Source organism: Castor canadensis, chromosome 13 (genome assembly GCF_047511655.1).
Source record: "Castor canadensis chromosome 13, mCasCan1.hap1v2, whole genome shotgun sequence".
Lineage (NCBI taxonomy): Eukaryota > Metazoa > Chordata > Mammalia > Rodentia > Castoridae > Castor > Castor canadensis.
Window position 1 is genome coordinate 16023006 of NC_133398.1, and position 24653 is coordinate 16047658.

General features: G+C 36.3%; 1 long non-coding RNA gene across 1 annotated transcript; it reads left to right on the forward strand.

The window, feature by feature from the left end:
- The first annotated feature begins 631 nt into the window (after window positions 1-631).
- On the forward strand, window positions 632-21621 carry LOC141415621 (uncharacterized). Its single transcript, XR_012440616.1, has 3 exons — window positions 632-837; window positions 15759-15807; window positions 21525-21621. It is a non-coding gene; the product is annotated as an uncharacterized lncRNA (long non-coding RNA).
- The last annotated feature ends 3032 nt before the right edge of the window (window positions 21622-24653 follow it).

Consider the following 24653-nt stretch of genomic DNA (forward strand, 5'->3'; position numbering starts at 1 on the left):
ATGAAAATGACTAACTCTGTAGTAGTTAATTTAATTGTCTTCCTCCTGGACTAGAAAGTAAGCTCATGGCTCACCTAGGGAGCAGAGCTAGCCTACCCTTGACCATGGTTACTCTGAGGCTCAGCAAAACACCTGACACACAGCACATGCCAGTGAGTGTTCTGCTGAAGGAAAGGTTACCTTGCTAATTGGTAAGAACAAGCTGGAGGATCTGGGGCTCTAGACTTCTGCCCAGGACTTTACACTATACCCTGCTCTTATGAAAATTGGTTTATTTTCAGGACCTGGAAGAGCGAGTAACAATTGCATCACAAACATGCTGTGGGGTGCCGATGCTGAGGCAATGATTACTATTTAAATTTCTGTGTGAGTAGGTGTCCAGTGGGCACAGTTGGAGCTCATTGTGTTGGGATTTGAATTCGCCTGCAAATTCCATTTACATAGCAGAGGACAGGCACCTGCTACCCTGGTTCCTTTGAAACAAACATATGCTTTGGGATGTGCCTGGGGTACATCCTTCCTCCTAAATCACAGGTGTCAGAGCTGGAGAAGTAGATCTCTGAAGTTCCTTCTTCCTTCATCGTCATGTGCCTAATTCTCTCCATTCTTCAGGATCCAGCCAAGAGGACCACCTACCATGTCTTCCCATGTGGGCAGGAGCATTCTGGACACATTCTTCCTCTGGATGGGATGGGAAGAGGTCCTTTCACTGCACCTGTACTTACTGTTTCCTACCTTCTCACAGGAGGATTGGATTCAAAGAAAGAATTTATCTCTTAGAATTAACTAAAATATCTGAACTCAAAATGAAATGTAAAGAAGCTTCCAGAAGTCTAGGTATTGTATGCTACCTCATAATCTTTCTTATAGCTATTGTACTCATAGTGACTTGTTTTCTTTATGCTATTCTGCTTTCTAAAGCTAAATGCATTTATTTATTTTTAAGGATATTTAATTAACCTAGAAGTTGTTTATAATTGTTGAGTTTCAAAAAAGTGTATACTTTCTTTTTTACACTTTTCTGTGTTTACCATAGTTTTGATAATGAGCATGCACTAGCTATAAAACAAAGGTTTGGTTAGATTTGTTTTGCATTTATTATCAAATGTATCTCTTTTACTCTTTACATTTTATTTTTATTAGCATATATTAATTATATAAAGGGATTTCATTGCAATATTTCCATGTGTACATATAATACACCTTGTCCAAATTCACTTCCTCTTTTACTCTTTCTTATTCCCTTGTCCCATTTTTTTGACAATTTCTAATGGGTTTCATTATTTTTTAAGGAAAGTATTAATATCTTTGAAAACATGAGCATGTTATATACTATATATACAGTGTATTTTCTCCATGTAAAATAAATATATAGCTATTTTACTATAATTCTAATATGGCTAATGTGTGTGTAGATAGATAGATTGATAGGTACATAGATAGCTAGATAGACAGATAGATAACCTGTGCTTCTAGCAGTGCACACATATTCCACTTATGTCAGTTTTCTAAGGCATCACCCTCCTACCTGCAGGTAGGTTTTGCAGAGATTTGGTGGTCAAACCAGTTGGGTACTCAGATTTGCTGGTTCTAAGGCCAGAATTCATATTCTTCTCTAGTTGCAGAGAACATTGTGCATGCTCCATGCATCAATTTGATGTTACAAGAAAACAGGGACTTAACGTTCAAATTTGAAATAGGTTGGAATTCCAGCTGTACATTTTTGGTGACAATAGTTTATGCCAAGCTTATGCTTAATCCTCTCTATCCTACTTCCTTTAAAAAAATGGAGATGATCTATTTCCTGGAGTTGGGAGAATGCTTGCATTTTTGACCTAGTTCACTTATAGACCTATTGGACTAGCTGGGCTTTCCAGTGTAAATATGAAGCTTATCACAGGTTATTTTAAATTTTATGGTAGCCATATGAACAAGGGGGTAAAAAACAGATAAAATTACTTTTAATAATGTACCTTATTTATTATAACCAAAATACTCTCATTTCAACATATAATCAGTATAAAAATTACTAATGAAATGGTTTCTTTTCACACTAAAACTTCAAAATCAGTGCATTTTACCCTTATAGCAAATCCGAATTCAAACTGAATAACTTGTGCTAAATTTAGATTTCATAAAATTTATATAATTGAAAGAATAGATTCATACATCCAAGTTTTCCAAATATTTAAAATTATTCAACAAACTATCTGCTTTTACTTTTAAATTCAAGTCATTTAACATTAAGTAAAATTAAAAATTAAATTCCTTATCCCATTGGGTATATTTCAAGCTCTCAATAAACACATGTGGTAAGTCGCTACCATATTGGACAGCTTAGGTCTAGCTTCTCTCTTTTGTTATCTCTTGGAATTCTCTTTCATTGTGAAACAGTCCTTATGCATATGTTGAACTTAAACATCTTTAAAACACTTATATCTGTGATGGCTTATGTGAGCATCACAACTATCTCCTAGACAGGCTGCATAGATATTAACATGCGCATTGTAGAGATGGCAAAACCAACACTCAGGGAAATTAAACGGCTAGTCCACAGTTACATAGGTGTAAATGGCAGGGCCAAGTCAGAACTCAGTGTGGCCAATCTCCTGAACAGTGCTTCATTTTGGAATCCTTAACAAGAATTCCAAGTTTGCCTACTAATTAAAAAGGTTTGAAGACTAACTCACCAAATTTATCCTTTTTAATATGCTTTTTATCACATACTTGGTGTTATGTGTTAATAGTTTGAGCCCATCACTTTTTTTTTGAAGCAAAAGCAAAAGGAGATGAGGTTATTGGTAAAATGCTGAACTAATTAGCTCTGCTGCAGGTTTACTTAGAAGGCTCATTTTAGCAGCTATATTATTTAAACATCAGATAACTGATTTGTTAATAACTCTTTTTCTTCCTCAAGTGAATATAATTTTCTTCTCTGGGGTTCAAAAAGGTAAAACTTTCCCTATACAGAGACCTGATTGTAGTGTTCAGTCTTTGATAAGGTTTATTCTTATGCTAGGTTTTCTGTTTCTCTTTCTTTTTTCTTTTTCCCCCCAGGTTTCAGGGTGTGTAGGAGTGCTAATCTATGTAGGATCTTTATTTTTTTTTTACCTCCTCTGTTTGTCTTCCTTTGACTATTTTCTCGTGTGAAGGCAAATACAATAATAACATCTTACTTTCTAAAGCTCTTTTCATCCTGTTTGAGTTCTGAGTGCTACAGAACACATTGCATTTCAAAACTTATGGAAATGCAGTCTTACAGGTTACAAATTTAGACAACATGAAAAGTCAGACACACAGGGCCCTTGAAGCACATTAATTCACTCACAACACGCCCCGTCCTCTAAGCAGCTACAATTAATCGTCTCTGAGTGAAGCCAAGCCTTTTGCTAAAGGTAGCACAGACCTTGTTAAGAGAAGAGGAATGATGTTTATTTATGTGTCTACATTTCCATGTGATTATTGGGAGCCCACACGGATCTGTTGGGTTCAAACCATCAATGTTAGAAGAGGAGCTTATACTCTAGCTGCAGTTTTTCAGACAAACCAAGCACTGGCATCTTTTATAAAGCCCTATTCTCTGGTTGCTTCTTTGAAGGGCTGAGGAGTCCATGTTCCTTTTACAAGCTATGCAAATACTAATTATAACACTTCAGAAGAATAAAACCCAAACTACCATTTTCTGTGAGGCTATTCTTAAGTAATAGCTCTGCCTCATCTCAAACCATGAATGTCTCTTATAGATAGTGCTCAAACTACTTCTCCTCTCCCTCTTATTCCCCAATCTCCTTAGCTCTCTATGCTGTCTAATGTTAGCCACGTTGAGATTTTTGTCTGGACCAACCTCTTTCCAGCTCTACCCTCTCTTTTTATGTTTTACCAACATGGTCTTCTAGCATGCTCCTATTGGATTCTTCTGATCTCCCAGGTCCTGGCTCAAATAGCATCTTCTTAAATGGATGTACTCTATCTGCCTGCCAGATTTTATCATGTTTTTCTGTATTATTGCTTCCCTTGCAACTGCTGTTCACTGTGTGCCTTTCATTTTGTTGTATCAATTTGTTTAATCAACTCTTCTGTCTTCCCCCATTGAAATGCAATTTTAGCCATAAAAATGAGTAATATAAGGTATCTCCATGAGGCCACTCCCCTCATATGCATTGACCTTCCAGAAAAGAGAGGTTGAGGATATTTTCAGTGTTCTTTTGTTACTGCAACGGCAGTGCTTAGGATCTGAGAGTGATTTTTTTAATCTACCACCCATGTGGAAAGGAGTAACTTAAACAATAGCAAAGCTACTGGTGCTCATGGCTGGATGAAACCATCGTTCAGCCGGTTAGATTGATAAGACAATATGGCCAGGGGGATTTTGAATCACTAACTTTTCCATCCAACTGCCTGGAATCATTATTACCTGGAATCAGTATTCTTTCTGGAAGTGTCTTATTCAGCTTCCCTATTTATAGCTAATTTCTTTTAACTCTATTCCTCCAAATGAAAAGGCATCCAAATAAATGTCTTTCACTATATCTTACTCCTAAATGAAGACTCAAAGTGATTTTGTTTTTGTTTTTGCAAAAAAATGAGTTAACTCTATACTACAGCCACATAAACTCTGGGGGAGAGAGAGGGAGATGCAGGATAGGAAAGAGTGGTGAAAATGTACCATTGTTTAATGTCAGAACTTCTAAAGTTCTTTGACATATATTACTTCATCTAATTTGTACATGAAACTAGAGTAGAGGTTATCATTGCATGTTTCACATGAAGGTTGTGGGCTATATGCAAGAGGGAAAGATTAGTTTGGGAAGATTAATGGGTTGTTGGATGTATGATGAGGGATCTGTCTTTACAGATGTATTTCATCTCAAGTGTTCACTCTGATCTACTGGTAATGACTGTTGGGACAACTGTCTAAAGTTGTGTCAGGGTTTTTCCAGAAAATGTGGTGATTGGTTAATAATCAATGGCAGTGGTAGTGGTAAAAGGACTTGCATAAAACTGAAATCTTTGGTAAATCCAAGGTTACAAAGTACTAGTCATCAGTGTAATTTGGATTTTGAGTCATTGAGGAACCTGGATTCTATTTCTTACTCCTTTAGTAATGAGTACTGTGGTCCCCAAAAGGTCACTTCCTTCTCAAAGGTTATTGTGAGTCTGTAAAATCAGAATATTGGAGTTGATGACTGATAAGTCATCATTCTGCTAAAATAGTCTGATTTTGCAGAAAGTTTATAATGACTATATTATTAGAGCAAGCATACTCATATAAATCACATATTCCACCCTTATATATCAGCACATTTTTCTCCTCTTTTTCACTCAAATAGATTACCAAATGAGATATTTATTTATATAAATAATGTAACTATTTCAAATACCAATATTGACTCATGTGCTATAAAATTAGAAGCATGTCATGCATTTTCTCTAACATATGTAGGGAAGCATTCAGATTCTCTATGCACAGTGACAGCAGTTGACCTATACAATATTCTCTGTATGCACAACTTATGTTCTTTATCATGAATGTAGAAAAGAGTCATAAAAGCAAACTTATAAAGAAAGAGAATCTAGAAACACTGATTCATGAAGTTATGAGGAATGATTCTCCTTTGTATGACAAAACACAACAAACCCATTATGAAAAGAGTAGGAAATGCAGACAAGGAAAGAATCACTTTTGCATATAGTCCATGACAGCAGGAACTATTTCTATCTTGCCAAGCACCAATGATTTGCAGAGTGTCTGGGACTAATTAACAAATAGATTTTGAATATATGAATAAGTAAATGAGTGCCAACAAGAAGTAAAAAGAAAATAAAAATCCCACCTGATCATGAAATACAAAGATAACCAGTGTTAGAAGTAGTATACATCCACCTAGACATTTCATTGGCAAACACACACATATTCAATTTTGAAAACATCTGCATTGAGGTATAACTTACATATAATAATAGCTATGCATTTAAAGTATACAGTTCAGTGAGTCCTGACACATCAATAGTCATGTAGTCATCACCACAGTGGAGATACAGAAAATGTTCACCTCCGATAAATCCTTTGCAACTCTGAAGAAAATCTCTCTGCTCCCCTGACTCCCTCTTTTTTTTTCTTTCTTTCTTTTAAAAAATTTAATTATTTCTCTTTTCATTAGAGAAGTTAATCAGCTATTTATATATGCTATTTATAAGCCCCTCATCAATTATATACTTACCAATTTTTTTTGTCAGCCTATAGCTAGGTTTTTTAATTTTATTTTTTTTTATGATACTGGGGTTTGAACTCAGGACCTACCACATTCAGAGCACTTTGTCTTTTAGTCTTTTTTTTTTTTTTTTCAGGGAACTTTTGCCTAAGGTCTGGCCTCAGACTAGAAACCTCTAACCACTGCCTTCCACCTACCTGGGATTTCACGTGTGTGATAGTTTCCTTTTTAATTTGCGTTAAAATGATTCTTAAAAGTGAAGGATTTTCATGTTGATGATGTCATATGTGAAAATTCTTCATGGTATGGACTTTAGACATTCTTAGGTTGAAATCTTTCCATTACCCAAGATCATGAGGATTTTCTTCTATATTACCTTCCAGAGTTACTGTTTAGCTTTGACATTTAATTCTATGATGTGTTTTGAGTAAATTTCTTTTGGTGTTGGATATGATAAAGTTTGAAGTTTACTTTTTTATATTTACATATTCAGTTTAAGACTACATATGTGCCAACATCATTTGTTCAACAGGATAATATATTTATATATTTAACTACCTCACCTTCTTTCCCAAAAATCAGTTGACCCATTTGTTTGAATTTATTCCTGATATTCTGTTTAGTTTCCTTGATCTATGTGTTTTCCCTATGGCAACACAGCTATGTCTTAATTCCATACCTTTCTGTCTTTCAATCTTGTAGCTTAACTACTCCAACTTATTCTTTTTCAAAATTATTTTGGTTTTTGTAGGTGCTTTTGTATTTTCATATACATTTGCAATCAGCTTTTCAATTTCTACAAAAATTGGTTATAAGAATGTTGTTTGGGATATTTATGAGTCTATAGATCAATTTGGGGAGAATTTACAGTTTAAAATATATCTTGTGATTCATGAATATGATATACATTTCCATTTAGTCAAATGTTTAAATTTCTTTCAGTAATATTTTTTAGTATTCATGGACTAGATATTGTCATTTTCCTGAAATTTATCTCTAAGTGTTCCATGCTCTTTGATGTTGTTATAAATATTTTTAAAATATCAACTTCTAATTATTTATTGCTTGCATACTTTTATACATTGATTTGCTATCTCAAAATCTTGCTAAACCCACATCTTAGTTCTAATAGTTTTGTAATTGAGACATGGGGAGTGTTTTGTACATGCTAATCTGCCAAGAAAGACAGTTTTATTTATTATTTTCTGATCTGTTTGCCTTTTTGTTTTGTTGCTTGGTTTTGTCTTATTGCATGGTCATAGTTTCAGTACCTCAGTGACTACAGTGATGAACACAAACATTCTTGTCTTGTTTCCAGCACTAGTATGAATACATTCAGTCTTTACCATTAGCTAAGCTGATAGATACAGAATTTTTATAATGTCCTTTCTCAAACTGAGAATCCCCTCGAGTTAGCAGAAAGGTTATTTTTTTGTCATGAGTAGGTGTTGAATTTTTTAAAGTATTTGTTCTACACTGGTTGAAATAATCAGATAAGCTGTCTTGTTAGTCTGGTGGATTACATTAATCAATTTTTGAATGTTACTGTATGATAAAGAATTTCTCATCTTTACTATCAGTTACTAGGATGAACTAGAATGTACTTATTACATTACATCTGAATTGTCCAATTCACATCATAAAATTATTTGTGAGGTGACATTCTCTTTTTATTCAGTCAATGCCCACAGGGTGCATAATGGTAGCCACTTTTCCATTCCTGATATTAGTAATTTGTGTCTCATTTTCCTATTAAATTTGGCTAGAGTTTTGTCAACTTGTGTTGGTCATTGTAGGAATTAAATTTTTTTTATTTGTGACTTTTGCTGTCCTCTTTATTCTTTTATTTATTTATTTATTTATTTATTCATTTATTCACATGTGCATACATTGTTTGGGTCATTTCTCCACCCTGCCCCCCTCCCCCCTCCCCCCCTCAGTTCCAGACAGATCCTGTTCTGCTCTTATCAGTAATTTTGTTCAAGAAAAGACATATGCATAATAAGGAAAACAAAGTGCTTTTGCTAGTTAAGAATAGCTATACAGACAGATTCCTACTATTGCTTTCATGTACCCATGTGTTACAATCCAAGTTGATTCAACTCTAACTGACCCTTACACTGGTTCCTGATCCCCTTCTCATGATAACCTCTGTTGCTTTAAGATTTCTGTATTAGTTCCTCTGGAGTGGGGACATCAAACTTTCATGTTTTGGGTTTTCTACTTATTCCTATATCTCCCGTATGTGCTCTCCCCCTGTTATGTGATCCAAGTCCAACCACATTGCTGCATTTGCCCTAGATCTAATGTCCGCATATGAGGGCAACCACTCTTGAAAAAAATTTGGAATTAAAATTTTACTTTATTGATTTTTAAAATTATTTGCTTGTTGTCAGTTTCCTTTTTAAAATTATTGTCTGGTTTTTTATTTCCAGATTTTTTGGGTGGGAGTTTAATGGGGTTTATTAAGTTAGGGAGGGGAATTAAAAAGGGGGGCCTGGTGGGAACAGGTAGAAACTGCAAGCCAAGAAAGAATCTCTTTCAGGTACAAAGGAACTAATGCAGAAACTTTAAAGCGACAGAGGCCAATAGGAGAAAGGGACCAAGAACTAGAGAAAACATTTGTTCAAGAAGAATTAATTTAGAATGTAACACGTATGTTACATACGTGAAATGTAATGCAAGGAAAGCAATGCAAGTCAACTCCCTGTATAGCTATCCTTATGTCAACTAGCAAAAACCCTTGGTCCTTCCTATTATTGCTTATACTCTCTCTTCAACAAAATTAGAGATAAGGGCAAAATAGTTTCTGCCTGGTAGCGAAGAGATAGGGGGAAAGGGAGGCAGCAGGGGTAATAGGGGAGAAATGACCCAAATATTGTATGCACATATGAATAAAAGAAAAAAAAACTTATGCTAACCTATGGGAAGGGAAGAATGTGGTGATTCCTAACCAATAATCGATGAATGGGGAAGGGCATGGGTGGTCCCTGGCCCTTAAATTAGGGTTTGAATAACTCACACATATTTGCAATTGAAAAAAAGGTTCAGAGAAAGAGAAGGATGTTCAATCTAAAATGCAATATTAAGCCATCTATTTTCCAAGAGCCCTTGAACTTTCCCTAATTCTTGCCTGCCTCAACTTCCCCCAAAGAGACAAGATCCTGAAAAAAATCTTTTTGAGGTTGTTGAGGGGCTACTGTTTTCTTCTCAGTCTACTTCAAGCTGAGAAGAGGCAGAAGACCCTACCTACAAGGAGAAAATATCTCTCCTACTTCTCTTCCTTGGGGCTCATTTGGACACCAGGTGACTCTCCTTGTCTGAATTTTTGTCCAGCACAATCAAGGTTGCTCATGGAGATCTCATTCATCTGCAGAGATGATAGCCTTGCTGTCTCATGATTTGGGCCCTAAAGGCTTTTATACTAGAAGAAATAAATCTGGTTTAGAAGGCATGACCCAAATGTGAACACTGATAGGAGCAACAGAAGGGGCCCTGCTAGGTGTAGTAGCCAAGATAAAAATTTAATTTTTCATTTTGAAAAGTGACAACCAGAGAGTCTTATGGTTACTTTTCTTATAGGTATTTATACCTGTAGCTATTTCTAACCCTTGAATGGCCCTCTTTGGACTGCCACTGTAGTGGGGCAGGTAAGGACTGATTGTTTGGGGGTAATATCTACATTAGGGGCCAGGTGTACCAGGAGGCAGATGCCAGTCCGATTAGAGGGTGAACATCAATAGGAGTCGGTCCTGTACAAAAAAAAAGGCTCACGGTGTCTCTAAGCAGAAGTTAAATACCATTACAAAGAAGAATACAAGAGAGAGTAAACAACTCCATGAGTATTACTGAAAGGCAGATCTAGAGCTAGTAGAAATGGTTGTATTGCCTTTGCTTAAACAGAAGACCCTTGATAAAAGTTTGCCTTTTGCCAGAAGCCTGGAAGATTTTAATATCAGAAAGCACATGCATAAAAACCCCCTTTTAAAAAATTTCTTGGCTTTGGTTACTTTTAGAGGTCTGGCGTACTTGACTCTATGATCTCCAGTTTTATTCAGTTATCCATTATTATCATTTTCTGTTTTATTTCTACTTATATTTCTTTTGTTCTTTTTTATCCAATTTTTATATAAAAATTAGAGCACAGATTGAGAATGTTATTCTTTTCTAGTATAAGAATTTAATGCAATACAATTCTATCTCATCACTGGTATAACTGCATTCTACAATTTTGTCATGTTTTGCTTTAATCCTCAGTAACTAAAATTGTTTGTAATTTTTTCTTGAACCCATCAGCTATTTGGAAGTATGTTGCTTATTTTCAAATATTTGAGGCTTTAAAAAATACATTCCTTTGGTCTTGTTTCTTGTTTACTTCCATTTTGGTAAGAGAAAGTACTCTGTAAATATTTAATCATTTTAAGTTTATTTACCTTTTTGGGGGGTGGAATGTGTTATATTACTTTGATAGCCTTACATTTGTACTTGAATATGTGTTCTGTTATTGTTATCCTGTGCTCTAAAAATGTCAGTTAGGTTGTTTGTTGATAACATTGTTCAATTCTTCAAAATACTTTCTAAGCTTTTTACCTACTTATTTCCATAGTTACTAAAAGAGAAGCATAGATAAACCCATCTGGAATTTGGATTTATATATATTTTCCTTTCATTTCTATCTGTTCTGCTTCATATTTTAAAAGTTCTTTTATTACATATATATCTATTGATAGTTTTTTCAGTGAATCTGCACCTTTATTATTATGAATTGTTCCTCTTTCTCCCTGTAATATTCTGTTACTGATTCTACTTTATTTGATCATCATTTAGATACTTCAGGTTTCTTTTGTTTACTGTTATTGTGGCATAATTTTTTCGTTCTTTTACTTTACCTTACCTTTGGCTTTATATTTAAGTGGTTATAGATATCATAAAGTTAAGTCTTGTTTTTTTTAATCCATTCAATTACATCTTTTGCTTGGCATGACATTGTTTGTATTTAATTAATTATTGATATGGATGTGTTTGTAGCTACTGTTATGCTGTTTTCTCTTTGTACTCTTCTTTGCTTACTTTTTCTTGTTACTTTCCTGACAGTTTTATATTAATTTATCATTATAATTCTATTTCATTTGTTCATGAGTTAATCCTCTTTTAAAGCAGTTTAGTGGTTGGTTGCTATAAGGTTTACAATGTACATCTTTAGCTTATTGCAGTCTAGCTTCAAGTCAAACACCAAATCATATGTTCCATAAACTCTTTACAACTGTGTACTTCCATTTCCCTCATTCTGACCTCTAACATTTCTTACAGTGCAGGTCAGCTGGCAACAGGTTATCTCAGCTCTCCTTGGTTTGAGAGTCTTAATTTCTTTAGATTTGAAAATAAGCTTTCATTAGATATAGAATTCTTGCTGGAAGGTGGTTTGTCTGCAGCACTTTAAAAATGTGGCTTCATCATCTTCAATATCATGGTGCTGTAATTCTTTCTTTCTTTGGAAATGTTTTTTTCTCTGATTGCTTTAATCATTCTCTTTACCATTGGTTTTCAGCAACTGGATTATGATATGCCTAGGTATGGTCTTAAGTTTCTGCTGCTTTGTATTTGTTGATGTATAGTTTTCTATTTGCTTGTTGTCAAGCGTATAGTTTTATACAAACATGGAAAATAATTAACCACTATTTTTTTCTGGCCCTCACACATTAGTCTACTTGACATTGTCCCAGAACTCACTGGAGCCTATTTTATTCTTTTATTCTTTGTTGTTTATCTTTACCTCTGTGCTTCATTTTGGAGAGTTCTCCTTACTATGTCTCATATTCATTGATCTTTTCTTTGGTAATAATTGATAGTGTATATTTCCATTTTAGATATTTTATTTTTGTATCTACATATACATTATAGTTTCACCTTAAAAGTTTCCCATTTCTCCTCTCACTTCATTTATGTTTTTATTTTATTTTCTTTAACATATTCAATATATTTATAATAATTGTTTTCACTTCCTTGCATTCATATTTGGTTATTTATATTATACAGCTGATTCCATTTTTGTCTGATTATCATCACAGTTTCTGGCTGCTTGCATGACTGGCAATTTTTATTAGATAATAGATATTTTGAACTTTTATCATAGGATGCTGAGTTAGCTGTATAACTTAAAACATGTTTCTATCTTACGTTCCTTTGTTCTGACATACATTTTCTTTACAAGTTCATTTCCAGACTTCCTTTTAAACAGTTTTATTATGACTGGTTTACAGCAGTATTTATTCTGATGCTAATTTAATTCTACTTTTAGGGAGCTACCATTCTCGGAATTTGGTCACTGTATTACATATTAGTAGTTACTATCTAGTTGGTGAGAACAAGCATTATTCCCAGTCCTTTATGAATGAGCTCCCTAAAAGTACAGCCTACTGCCTCTCAGAATTCTTTCTTTCATGTCAGTTGATATCACTTCAGCATATACATGTCATACTCAGCTGAGCAAATGAGAGGGATTCTTGGCAGATCTCTAGAGATCATTGCCTGTAATTCCTTTCTCTCTGGCACTGTGCCCCAGAATTCTAGATAACTTGGCCTCCCGGCACTAGTCTTCATCTCCTCAATTTAGTTGGAATACCAAGCCCCAATTATATTCCCCCTGCTTGCTCTACAACCTGTAAGGTTCACAAGCAGTAGTAGTGCTGGCCTTGCAATTCTGTACTGCCTGCTGCTCAAAGCCTTGTCTTCAATCTGTAAGAGACAGTTTTCATGATAGTTGATCCTTCATATGTAGATGTGGAAGTCATATATACATTTGGGAAGGGATCATAGTATGCCTGTTGTCTTAGGGATTTCCTTTTCATTTTTCCATTTACTGTGAACTTTTTCCTAGAACATTTAATATTCTTCAGCAACTCAACTTTAAATGCTTTGGAATAGTGTATGACTTCCTTCAATCTGGTTGTACATATAGGCACTTTAATTGAGCAAAACATTGTCATTGATAGTTGTGTACTTTAAAAATTTTAAATGAAGTGATCATTTCTTATAGTTAGAGGGCAGAAGTTGTAAACGGGAGTCATGGAATCTTCACTATGGGCAATCTTTTCACAGAACTAGATTACTTCATCAGCTTGACCAAGAGATCCAGAACAGAAATGCAAAGATGCAGAAGTTATTGAAGCTGGAATGCTCTCCACTAGATCTTTTTAGTAGAATCTTCAGAAGACTGCATGCTTCTACTTTTGTTGTTGTAAGAAAAACAGGGAGGTATAGGAAAACTATGTGATTAGTTAGTTTTAAAATTTATGTTCTAAGGCATGTCCTTGAATTAAAAGTAATTTGGTTAGTTTTCTTCACCTTCTTCATCTTCAACTGCAATAACTTAAAAGTTTAAAAATCTCTTTTAAAATAGTAGTTTTAATGGTAATTTGATAATACATCTCTAACAATAGAAATACTGTAGGCATGTATTCTCTGTATATGTAATTTATTCATTTGTAAATGGCATACATTATTATATCTACATACCCTGCTTCTTACTGCTTACATACATAAGCAGAATAAATTCTGAAAGATGAGAAAAATATACAGAAGTAGAATTGTATTCATTTCTTTTCATAATTCATAATGGATTATGTTTCCATTTCTAAGATGTATGTTTACCCACCTTGGAAACCACTTCTCTGAAATATAAAATCACATAAAATAAGTGAAGAGCAGCCAAAGTAACATTGAGTTCCATATGACAACACAGTAAGGTACAAGGTTATTATTCATATTTTATACACAAGGAAACAGAGACTTAGATAGGCAAGAAACATCTATGATTGCAAATGATATAAGTAGAAGGCTGTGATGTAAATTCAAATCTTCTCATTTTCAATACAATTAATTCACTGTGCCCCACCCTTTGAAAAATGATACTTTACATCTAATATATATGGACAATTTAGTCAAGTAGTCTACTATCAGTAACTGAAAAATCTGCCTATATTATTTGCTTCTAAATGAATCACATAAAGTATGTTATTAAATTAATGCAATCTAATGATAAAAATGATCATATTAGAATGTAGAGGAGATGTCATTTAATCCCAAGTTTCTTTATTGTCTGCTCTTCATTCTTTCTCTCATTTTGGGTATGGGAGGAAGTGAGGTCAGTGGGAATTAAGTTTTCATTTCCCATTATTAAGGGGAGGTTTTTGAAGAAAAGTAGGCCTAGAAAAATGGCATGGAAATGGGATAAAAGTGGGGAGGGAAAGCACTTGGAAAATAGAGAAATCTTTGAGAGAAATTCTAAATCCCTGTTGCCATCCAGCAAGTAATCATATAGAGCAGACAGTGAAAGACTGGACTAGATTCAGTCACTGACCTAGAGATGAAATTCTCCATTTTCTATTATCAACTCTGCCAGAAATCTACTCCCCCTGGAGCCATACTTAGCCAACTTGCTATCTCCGTCCACCCTGCCTGGTTCATAAACACAGATACAGACATGGAGGTGCACAGATCCAGCATTCTCTTCCCAAAGGGCAAACTATTTTTGTACTGCATCAAGCAGAGTGCAGGGGCCAGAAATGGTTGTAGTAAATAAAATAACAATATTAAATCCTGTTTGCAGTCTTGCAAGTGATAGGTAAAAGGAGATAAGAAGAGGAGACAAAGAATCAGAACTGAAAATCTTTAGCCCACGGGCTATAGCAAAGTGAATATATTCTAGAAAGGTGAATTTTAGTTTAGAGGAAAGAGCATAAATTTAACAGTGGAGAAAACTGTATTTATGCTTCTTATTCTACTATTTCTTGTGACTGGACTTGGAGCACATCACTTCATCTTTCTGAATCCAATTAGATGACATTTAAAGTGAGAATGCAATTATTAGAGTCATTATGGAGTTGCTCTGGATACTGAAGTGAGAGTCACCTTGAGTATGCTCAGTTAGCACTTATTATTTGCCTTCTACTGAATCTTCAGGATCATGAGTAATTCACTCTCCTCTCCTGTTCTTCACCATCTTCACCTCAAGTGACCATTCTTGTTTCCAAGGTCCTTTGGAACAGCTAGTAGCCATGTTAACAAAGAGAAAAATGAAATTAACTACAGGACTATTTTATTAAATACCATGTACTTAAAATATCACCTGAAACATGAAACCAACACAAAAATTATAATAGACATTTACATTCCTTTTTTGTACTCTGCCTTCAATATCAGGTGTGTATATTTGAACTTCATAGCACATATCATTTTAGACAAGCCACATGTCCCTTGTTAAGTAGCCACATGTGACTAGCTGCTGTCTCTTCAAACAACTAGTCCAAGAGGAGACTTTCTGTGGACCAGGTGCTCTCCTGTTACACTCAGGTGGCAATGTCTACTAAGTAGCCTAAGGGATACTTCTTAATTTCAGTACATTTTCAGGATTTTAATCAGTATAACTATCATTCCCAATATTTGAGATTCAAACATTAGATTAAAAATGAGATGAAATAGAATGTAGGACTTGACCTTCAGAAACCATTTTAGCCCTGATTCAGTGCTCTGTGTATATTTTTAAAGGTATCCCCCGCTGTTCAGATAAACCTGAGAAGAGAGTGGGCTGCCACAGGTGAGTATCCCTGTGCCCTTCACTTTCCATCCAACAATGTTCACAAGTTAGAATACTGTTAGAGCCCAAAGGATTCTGTTTGTGCAGCATGAATGCAGACGTGCCCAAGAGTAAAAGACCCTTGCTCAGTCTACCGTAACCTAAACTTGGCTGGCTCACTAAGGCATGGAGGATTATGCAGTTTAAATTGGATGAGAATGGTGATGGTTGTTAAAAAAATAACATCAACAACAAAAATGAAAAAAAAAAAACAGATTCCTCTCTCCACTAATGAAATAACATTTTATCCCAAGTGTGTGGACTAAACCAAAGATCTCCCAGAACCAGAAGACTTAACTGATCTATTAATCCTGAGCTTTTTGCAGCTATTAATGTGTGGAAAGGTGCCCTTGAATTTCTAAAAGTGCAGAAGCCCTGGGAAGGGTCTGGATTGCTCTACATCCCGGCATTGACCTTAGGGAGGGTACCCATATATGATCATTTAGTAGGCAGGCAGTGAAGGCCACTGATCTTTCCTAAGGTAGATGGCACCTTCCCAGGAGACAGATGCTTGTGCAATGAATTCCAGGCACAGTCAAATAGGATCACCACTTAGATGTGTATTTGTTTGCAGAGGAGAAACGCAGCAGCTCATATTCCACTAGAGACCCAGAGAGCAGTGTAATATGAATGACTCTCTCCAGGAGCACATTCAACTGGGTTTGAGCTTATGATGAACAGTATAACTATTCTGGCTTGAAAATAATGAATGCTGCAAGCACTTGAAAATGGGTTGGGAAAAAACACATCCCTGACTCTTCCCAGTGCACAGGCTGCATCTGGTGAGAACAGAGAGAGGAGCAAGAAATCGCGTTTGACTCAAGCTCATCGATCAAGGGACTTTGCAGTGAGCCTTGTCCACAGAATGTCAATGGGAAATGAAGAGTCCCTTGCTCAGGGAACCCCTTGACTGTCTTTAAAGGAGCTTTGAAAAGTAGGCAGGACATATGTTGGCCCACCCGGGGGGCTTCTCAGGGACTTGAGGAACCAGCCAGAGATGGAACACTTGTTGGGCCTTTTCACAGCTCTCAGGAGCATTTCAGCTTACAGGTCACTTTTTAACACAGAGTAAATTTTTTAAAAGTACCTCTTCTTTCTTGTATTCTTGACCCTTTCTATCATATGTTGTAAAAATGGCTACATGCTAAATAATAAAGGAATAGTTGCCATTGTTTGACTAGTTGTCACAAAGAGAGTAATGCACCAAGCAGGAAATAGAGTCTGTTTGCTCATTAGACATTTCCTAATGTCTTTGCAGCAAAAAGAAAGAGGAAAAAAGATGATTATAAAATGTTGGTGAGCCTACATGTGTGTGTCAGTTTTTTCCACTTACTTACTCAGACAGTGAATGCACGCTTTCTGCCATTTAATGCTCTACCATCTGGGTTTTAATTCTGAATCTATACTTACAAACCATGAGGGCTAGCACACTTTCTTAATTCCCTTGACAATGAAATAACATACAATCTGTTAGTCATATACTGGATAGAGAATAAATGTGTCCAGCACTATGTCAAGCAGTAAAAATTTTAATTCTTAGTCAGTTCTCCAATTTCTGTATTATTGGGCCAATTTTGCATACGTGAAAAATGAGATTTATAGGGATGAAATAACCTGGACCAGTTGAACTAGTGGCAGAAGTGGAATTTGAACCCATGTTTGTCTCCTTGCAAAGATTATGCTCTTAACCACTATGTGAAAGTCTTTATTTTCACACAGAACTATTATCCTATAATGTTTTAGAATGCTATAGTTAATTTTATGTATTAACCTTAAATATCGCTATGGCAGTTTAGGAGCTTCAAAGCTGCTTTATCAGTTATTGTTTGGACACCTGTGATGCCTTGCCAGGATAGAAAGTGGATCACTCCATCCTGCTTAGCCTCAGTGCATCCAAGCAAAATCCAAGCTGCAGCCAGGATTCTGTTACCATAGAGCTGAGACCTGGGCAGCAGAGTTTGTGCTGCACCTGGTCCTGGATTTGTGGTCCTGGATGATGTGATAAAGCAGACTGCTGTGAAGCAGTTAGGTCCTGAGTCCAAGCCAGAGTTCAGGGACTCAGCAGCTGGCAGAGATGAAGGATACTGTTGAGACTTTTTCATTTAGTCTTCCCAAAACTGAAACACACAGGGATTAAATAATAGTCTTAGGGTCTGTCTGGATTAGTCAGAATTACCCAGAGAAGCAGAACTAATTAGACAGACAGATAGGTAAACAAATAGATAAAGATAGAAACTTACAAGGAATTTGCTCATGTGATTATAGAGACTGACTAGTTCCAAGATCAAGATTCTACAAACCCTGAAGTATAGACAAGACCCAGGTGAGACAACACAGTAGTTCCAGTTTGAGTCCAGAGACTGAGCAGTAGGAGAGCTGATGTTTCAAGTCTGAAGACTGGAAATAGCTGACCTCTCAGCTGGAAAGCAATCAGTCAGGAAGAATTCTTCCTTACTGGGAGGAAGTAGGAGCAAGAAGGGTCAGTCTTTTGTTCTATTCAGGCCTTCAAGTGGTTGGGCGAGGCTCACCTACATCAGAGAGGGTTATCTCATCCAAAGACACCCTCACTGAAATATTCAAAGTGATGTTTGACCAAAATGTGGGAGCCCCAAGTTGCCATTTAAGGTGAATCCTCAAGAGTTACTCTATTGAATGAATGAAAAAGCCAAAAGGAAAACATGGGTCTCTGGATTCAACTTGTATTCTTTCCTTCCACATACTGACTTCACAGATCTCTGAATGTAATGATTAGAAATAGCCATCAGTGTGTGAAGCATATGACTGCATTAAAGCTACTTACTGACAGAGAGCTGGACTGGGAAAATAGAATACATGGTTACCGCTAAGTATTTGTTGGCATTTTCAGTTTATGGATACTTGAATTATGCTCACTAGTCTACTTGAGCCAGGGAAAAGAGGCAATTAAAAATAACATCTTTAGGTTTCATTGGTAATCACATTCACTTTCTCCTGTTCTTTCTGGTGCTTGTAAGTTTGGGCGTGTAAAGTTAAAAAAATGGAATTTTTTTTTTTTTACTATCTATGGTAATGTTTAATAACATCATTAAAATAGTCAAGATTAACTGTGACCATTGAGTTGTAAAATGTGTAAGGCTCAGCAGTATTTAAGAACCTTTCTAAAAAAAAAAATCTTCTGGGCGTCTGAAACAACCCTAAAGCTGTAAGAAAAACATTGTTCTACATCGAAGAGAAGCATCCCACTTCTAACAGGCTGCTCAGGGTCACCCAACTAGGCATGGAGCTGACTGTCTCAAGCTTTACCCAGTGCTTTTCATATGAAAGTTTTTAAAAACATATTTACAGATGTAAAATGTAGAATGATCTCTTTGTTCTTTTGCTTAGATGTGATTCATACAAAGATTTGATTAGTCAGAGGGGCTAGTGATGGTTAAATTTGTTGTTTTGTAACCCTTATTTCTTCACATTTCTGGTACTAGCACCCCACATTTTTCCAGGGGAGCCTCCCTTTCTCCTTAAGTCATCTGGTTGTGATGAGGTTAAGTTGCTCCCTGGACACGGAGCATCAGAAAACCATAATGGCAATACAACTCTACCACGGCAAACTGGACACAACGTCAGGTCCTTGGTTGGAATTGCTGGGACTAATTAATATTGTCATTTGAGCTATGTGTGCGGAAAGTCAGCCTGAGAGCCAAGTCAACTCAGACAGTAACAGCTGAGAGAGGCAGGGTGGAACCTGGTGATAAAGACTTGAGCTTGATGCATGTTCACACTTTGGAATTTTAGATACATGGACCAATAAATACATTTTTTTCTTTTCTTTTCTCTTTTTTGCTTCATCTAGTTTTATGTGAGTTTCCTCTAATTTACAAGCAAGGGAGTGTTAACTGATACAGCAAGTTTGATTAACTATTCCCTCTCAAAGTGTGTCTGAAGTTGCTGTAACCCCCTGTAGTGTGTAGTGATCCTGGATGATGATTAGTGTGGAGAGGTACATGGCTTGGTTGTATCATGGTCTGCTTATTTAATAGTGTTATTATCAGCAAGATCTAATATAGGCAACTGTCCTAGCACAGAAGAGCAATGACAATTCATTAGCTATGGCTTTGTTTAACCTCACACTATTAAATCAAACAGACATTAGTTTGTTTCTAGGATACCTGTTCTGAGTAAAACCTTTACTGACCACATATTAATGAAAGAGGGTTTGATATCCACAAATATGTCTGAATTTCATCAATTTTGTATTTTGCACAAGCAGCAGCAGCAGCAGCAGCAGGGACTCAGGGACTCAGGCTCTGTAAACAATTTTCTGTGCTGATATTTTAAACAAACACAGAGAATGAGACAAGCTATTCAGTACTTGACCATTAGGGTAGAAATGTAAAGATGCTAATTCACAAGTTAGATAATTCTTTCTGTTTGATCTTGCCAATGGACAAACATGATTTTACCTTTAAAATCTGCAGAGTGCCTTCCCCTGTCTTAGGGACAGAGCATGTAGGGTTGGCATCTTGGTTCAGCTTCCTGTGCCAGACCTAATTGACTGGCAGTTGTTGCTTGAGGGATGTTCTAAAAAGTGTTTGGAGTTCTGCAGGAAAGTTCCATGATTGATTAAAAACAGTTGCCCCAGGCTAGAGATGGACAAGAGGTAGCACATAAGGGAGATAAACCAAGAGATAATGAAAATCTGTGAACATGTGATGGCATGAAACAAAGATTAACCAGTTGAACTCAAATTAATTGCAATAGAGGTCAATTATAAACAGTGACAAAAAACATATGTCACAAAATAACAAGCCAACCATACTTCCTCAAAACTTGAAACTGTAAAGGAAGTTTTTTCTATGCCAATGGGATGTCACTTTGGGCACAAGTAGATGAGGCTCTCATTCACCGTGTTACATGCTATACTTTGGAAAATGCAATAGCAATTAAGAACAGAGGCTTTAGGACTGGGTTTCAAGCCCAGCTTTGACTCTTGCCAGCTCTGTGTTCTAAAGCAAATTGTTTGCCTTTCAGTTTCTTTTTCATTTATGATAATAAGAATAATCTGTGACTCACAGCTTTTTGAAGTTTATTTTAATTTACTTAATTTATTAATTTGAACAATATATCTGGAGCACTTAGCAAACTTTCTCAAACATTATAAGTGTAAAAGAAATGGCACATAAAAACAACAAAGAATAATAGCAGCATCAGTAATGCCAGTTTGAATGACTGTCGTGGTGGTGACTTGGTCAGACATTGTCAGATGTGGAGTACTTATGGTATGGAGGTGGTGTGTGTGATTGGGATGTGAAGAAACTTTCACTGTTCAATAGACAAACAAGCAAAAATTCCAACCTAGGTCAGCCATTTTGGTTTAAAAGCATCTAGAGTTGGTAGGAAATCACAGTTAAGTGCATTGATTTGTGAACAAACTTTGAATTTAATTCTTACTTTGAATCTTACTAATTTTTCCCCTTTGGAGATGATACTCATAGCATCTACCACTTGGTATTTTTGTGACAATTATACAAATATATGGAAAGCAGTCAGAGAAATCTTGACCCAAGGTAAGTACCTAATAAGGACTGTTTTCAATAATTATATGAATCCTGCCAGAAAGCACAATGCCTGTAAGCATGACTCCTGTTGATTGAGCAGTATGTCATATTCCATGCTAAATGCTTATCTCACATCTGTAATTACAGCTACTTCAGAAGCAGTGATCAGGAGGACTACTGTTCAAGATCAGTCTTAGCAAAAAGTTAAGGAGACCCTATTTCAATAAATAAGCTGGTGTGTTGGTACATGTCTGTAATTTCAGGTAAGCAGAAATCATACAGAGGCAGATCCTGGTCTGAGGCTGGCCATGGACAAAAACACAGCTACCTGAAAAATAACTAAAGTAAAAAAAGAAGGGGGCCTGTGGGTATGGCTCAAGTGATAGAGGGCCTGCTTAGCAAGTGTGAGGTCCTGAGTTCAAACCCCAGTACCACCAATAAATAAATAAGTAAATAGAAGAGAGAGAGAGAGAGAGAGAGAGAGAGAGAGAGAGAGAGAGAGAGAGAGAGAAAAGCTGGAATTAACAGGTGTGAGTCACTACTCAGCTTGCTTGACAGTTTCTGAAGGTCAGAGGTCCAGGAAGGAGTAACTGAATTTATCACTCACTGCAAAAGGTCATTTGGGGCTGTCATTGTCATCTGGGGTTTGGTGTCCTCTTTAAATTCACTGGCTATTGGAAGAATTCATTTCCTTGTGTTGTAAAAATGAGGTTTTTGTTCCCCAGGGATACCTGTCAGTATCTAGAGACCACTCGGTGTTCTTTGCTGTATAACTCTGATGAAAAGTTCACAACTTGGGTAGTTGCTGCTTTCTTACATGCTAGCTGGAACTGTATTAATAGTTAGTCACTTTGCTCCAGATTAATTTCTCTACTGGTGTACTATTGGTAGTGTTACTTCTGGTCTCTCTAAAGCAAATGCTTCAAAGTTCTGAATGTACAACTCAGTTATTTGATTTGCAGTATTCTATTAGGATACATTTGGCAGCAAGTCACAAAAACCCAAAACAACCTGGCTAAAATAGAGAGTAAAGTTATTGGTTTATAGGATCGAGCATATAGGCTATGGCCTTAGAAATCTCAGGATCCACATTGACTTTATTCACAGGCAGATTCCTGTGATGACAAAGATAATTGCCAGAACTCCAGGCATGGTGCCTACCAACTAAGTAGGTCCATTGTTATTATTTCATTTTTAGAAGCACTTTTAGATAAAGGTTCCTACAAATATTCTATGGCTAACTCTGATTGGATCAATTTGTAGCAATGCTTATTACTAAACCAATCATAGTGACCATTGAAATACGCACCTTGACTGGCCAGCTTTAATCACATACCCTAGATCCAGAGGTAGGATCAACACCTCTGGAACTATATGGAGTGAGAAACTAAGAAGGGTGGTTTCCCAAGGGAAAATAAGTGCTATTAGCAGAAGAGGAAAATGGATATGAGGCAAGCAAAAGCTAAAAATAGCCTATGTAGGGCTCCCCCTAGTGGACCATGGCAGAGAGTGAGCACCAGCTGACAGAAAAAGGGAGCAGTTAGGAGGGAAAACAGTGTAATAGATTAAACTACCCCAAACACCTTCACAGAGAAATAAAGAAAGAATCAGTACACCAGCCTCAATGATTTTGAATACCTGGTTCAAGTTGTGAGTCCTTCATTGCAAAATGTTATTCTTATGCAAGTCATTCTTTGGCCCTGAGCTGATGTTTCCTATTCTGCAAAGAGGGCTACCTGCTGTGTTTCCCTCATCTTTAAGTCATTGCAAAAGAGTAAGATTGCAAAGAAACAGGGCAAAACAAGGGATAAAATGTGTCAGATTTCAAAAAGCTTTACCTACACTGAATTATTAATTCAAGGAGGATATTGGAGCAGTTTGCAATCAGAATATTCCTTGAGTCTCAGCCAAATAAGATAATATTTTTTGGACTCCTTTTCTGAAACCTCTTTTAGAATCAAATGTCACCAGGGCAATATCTTGGCATGTTTAGGGTTAAGGGAGCTGGAACTTTTGAAAAATGGATGTGAGAGGGAGAGAGAGAGAGAAAGAAAGCTAGGCATGCTTAGCAAAACCAGTTTGCATGTGCTCATGTCTGAACACATCAATTCTTGTGTCTGAGGAGTCTGGTAGGAGAACAGTACAGATGTAAATCCTAGTCAAGGAGTTAGTATGTGACAGCATGACTCCAGAATATCAGTATGTTTGTTGAAAGACCACTGCCAATAGCTGGAAATACCAAAAGCAAGGTTGACATATGCAAATAACCATCATTAAAGACAGAAAGTGAAGAGAATTGCAGACTCAGAAAAGACAGAATATGCTTAAGGATTGCAGCGATTGGAAGAACTTCTGTTTGTTGAATAAATATGCACGAGGCTGCTCCCTGGTACAGGGCTAGGTATCATAGTGGTCAGATGTCTGACGTCTGAATGAAGGTGCTTTGGATTTGAATCCTGGTTCTAGTATATGATATTGTATGATTTAATTAACTTGTTTGTGCCTCACTTTTCCTCATCTGAAAAATGGGTTGATGACCATAATAATAGTGACATAGCAGAGATGTTTGAAGGATTAAATGAATTGATATTTATGAAGTAAGGGAAGTAGCTACTGAGACATAGGGACTAGTTAATACATATTCATTGTACGCTTACATACCAAGACTCATCATGAATACATCTTTTATGACTTTGAGTTTTAGTGCTCACTAAGGAAGTAAAGCCATTGATAATTATTTAATTACAATAATAAGACTACACTATGAAGGAGACATTTAGGGCATGACAAAGTTGATAACCTTGGTCTGGAGTCGAGAGAAGTGGCATTCTCAATGATACTGGAAAGGTGCAAAGGGCTTGGCTAGGATTGGAAAGCTAGCATGAAGGCCTAGGGTCAGAAAGGAACTTAGATTCTAGCAGATAGAAGAGAACTGTTTGGTTGGAGTGGCAAAGCCAGGGCATGGTATTAGAGAAAATGTTTGGGCTGGATCGTGTACAGCCTTGTACACTTCATATTAAAATGTGCTTTATTCTAGGTGGAGTGGTAAAGGAGATGACATGTGAACTAAATATTTGAGGAGAATTCAGATTTTGTCATGCCTATATGAGAGGTTGCTGGGTAGAAAAGACATAACAGTAGAGGGACCAGTGTGTGTAAAAATACACACACACACACACACACACACACACACACACAGAGAGAGAGAAGCTAGGAACTAAAAACCAGTCAGCAGCTGAGTTTTCATGATAGAGAAGGTACATGGTAATAACTAAG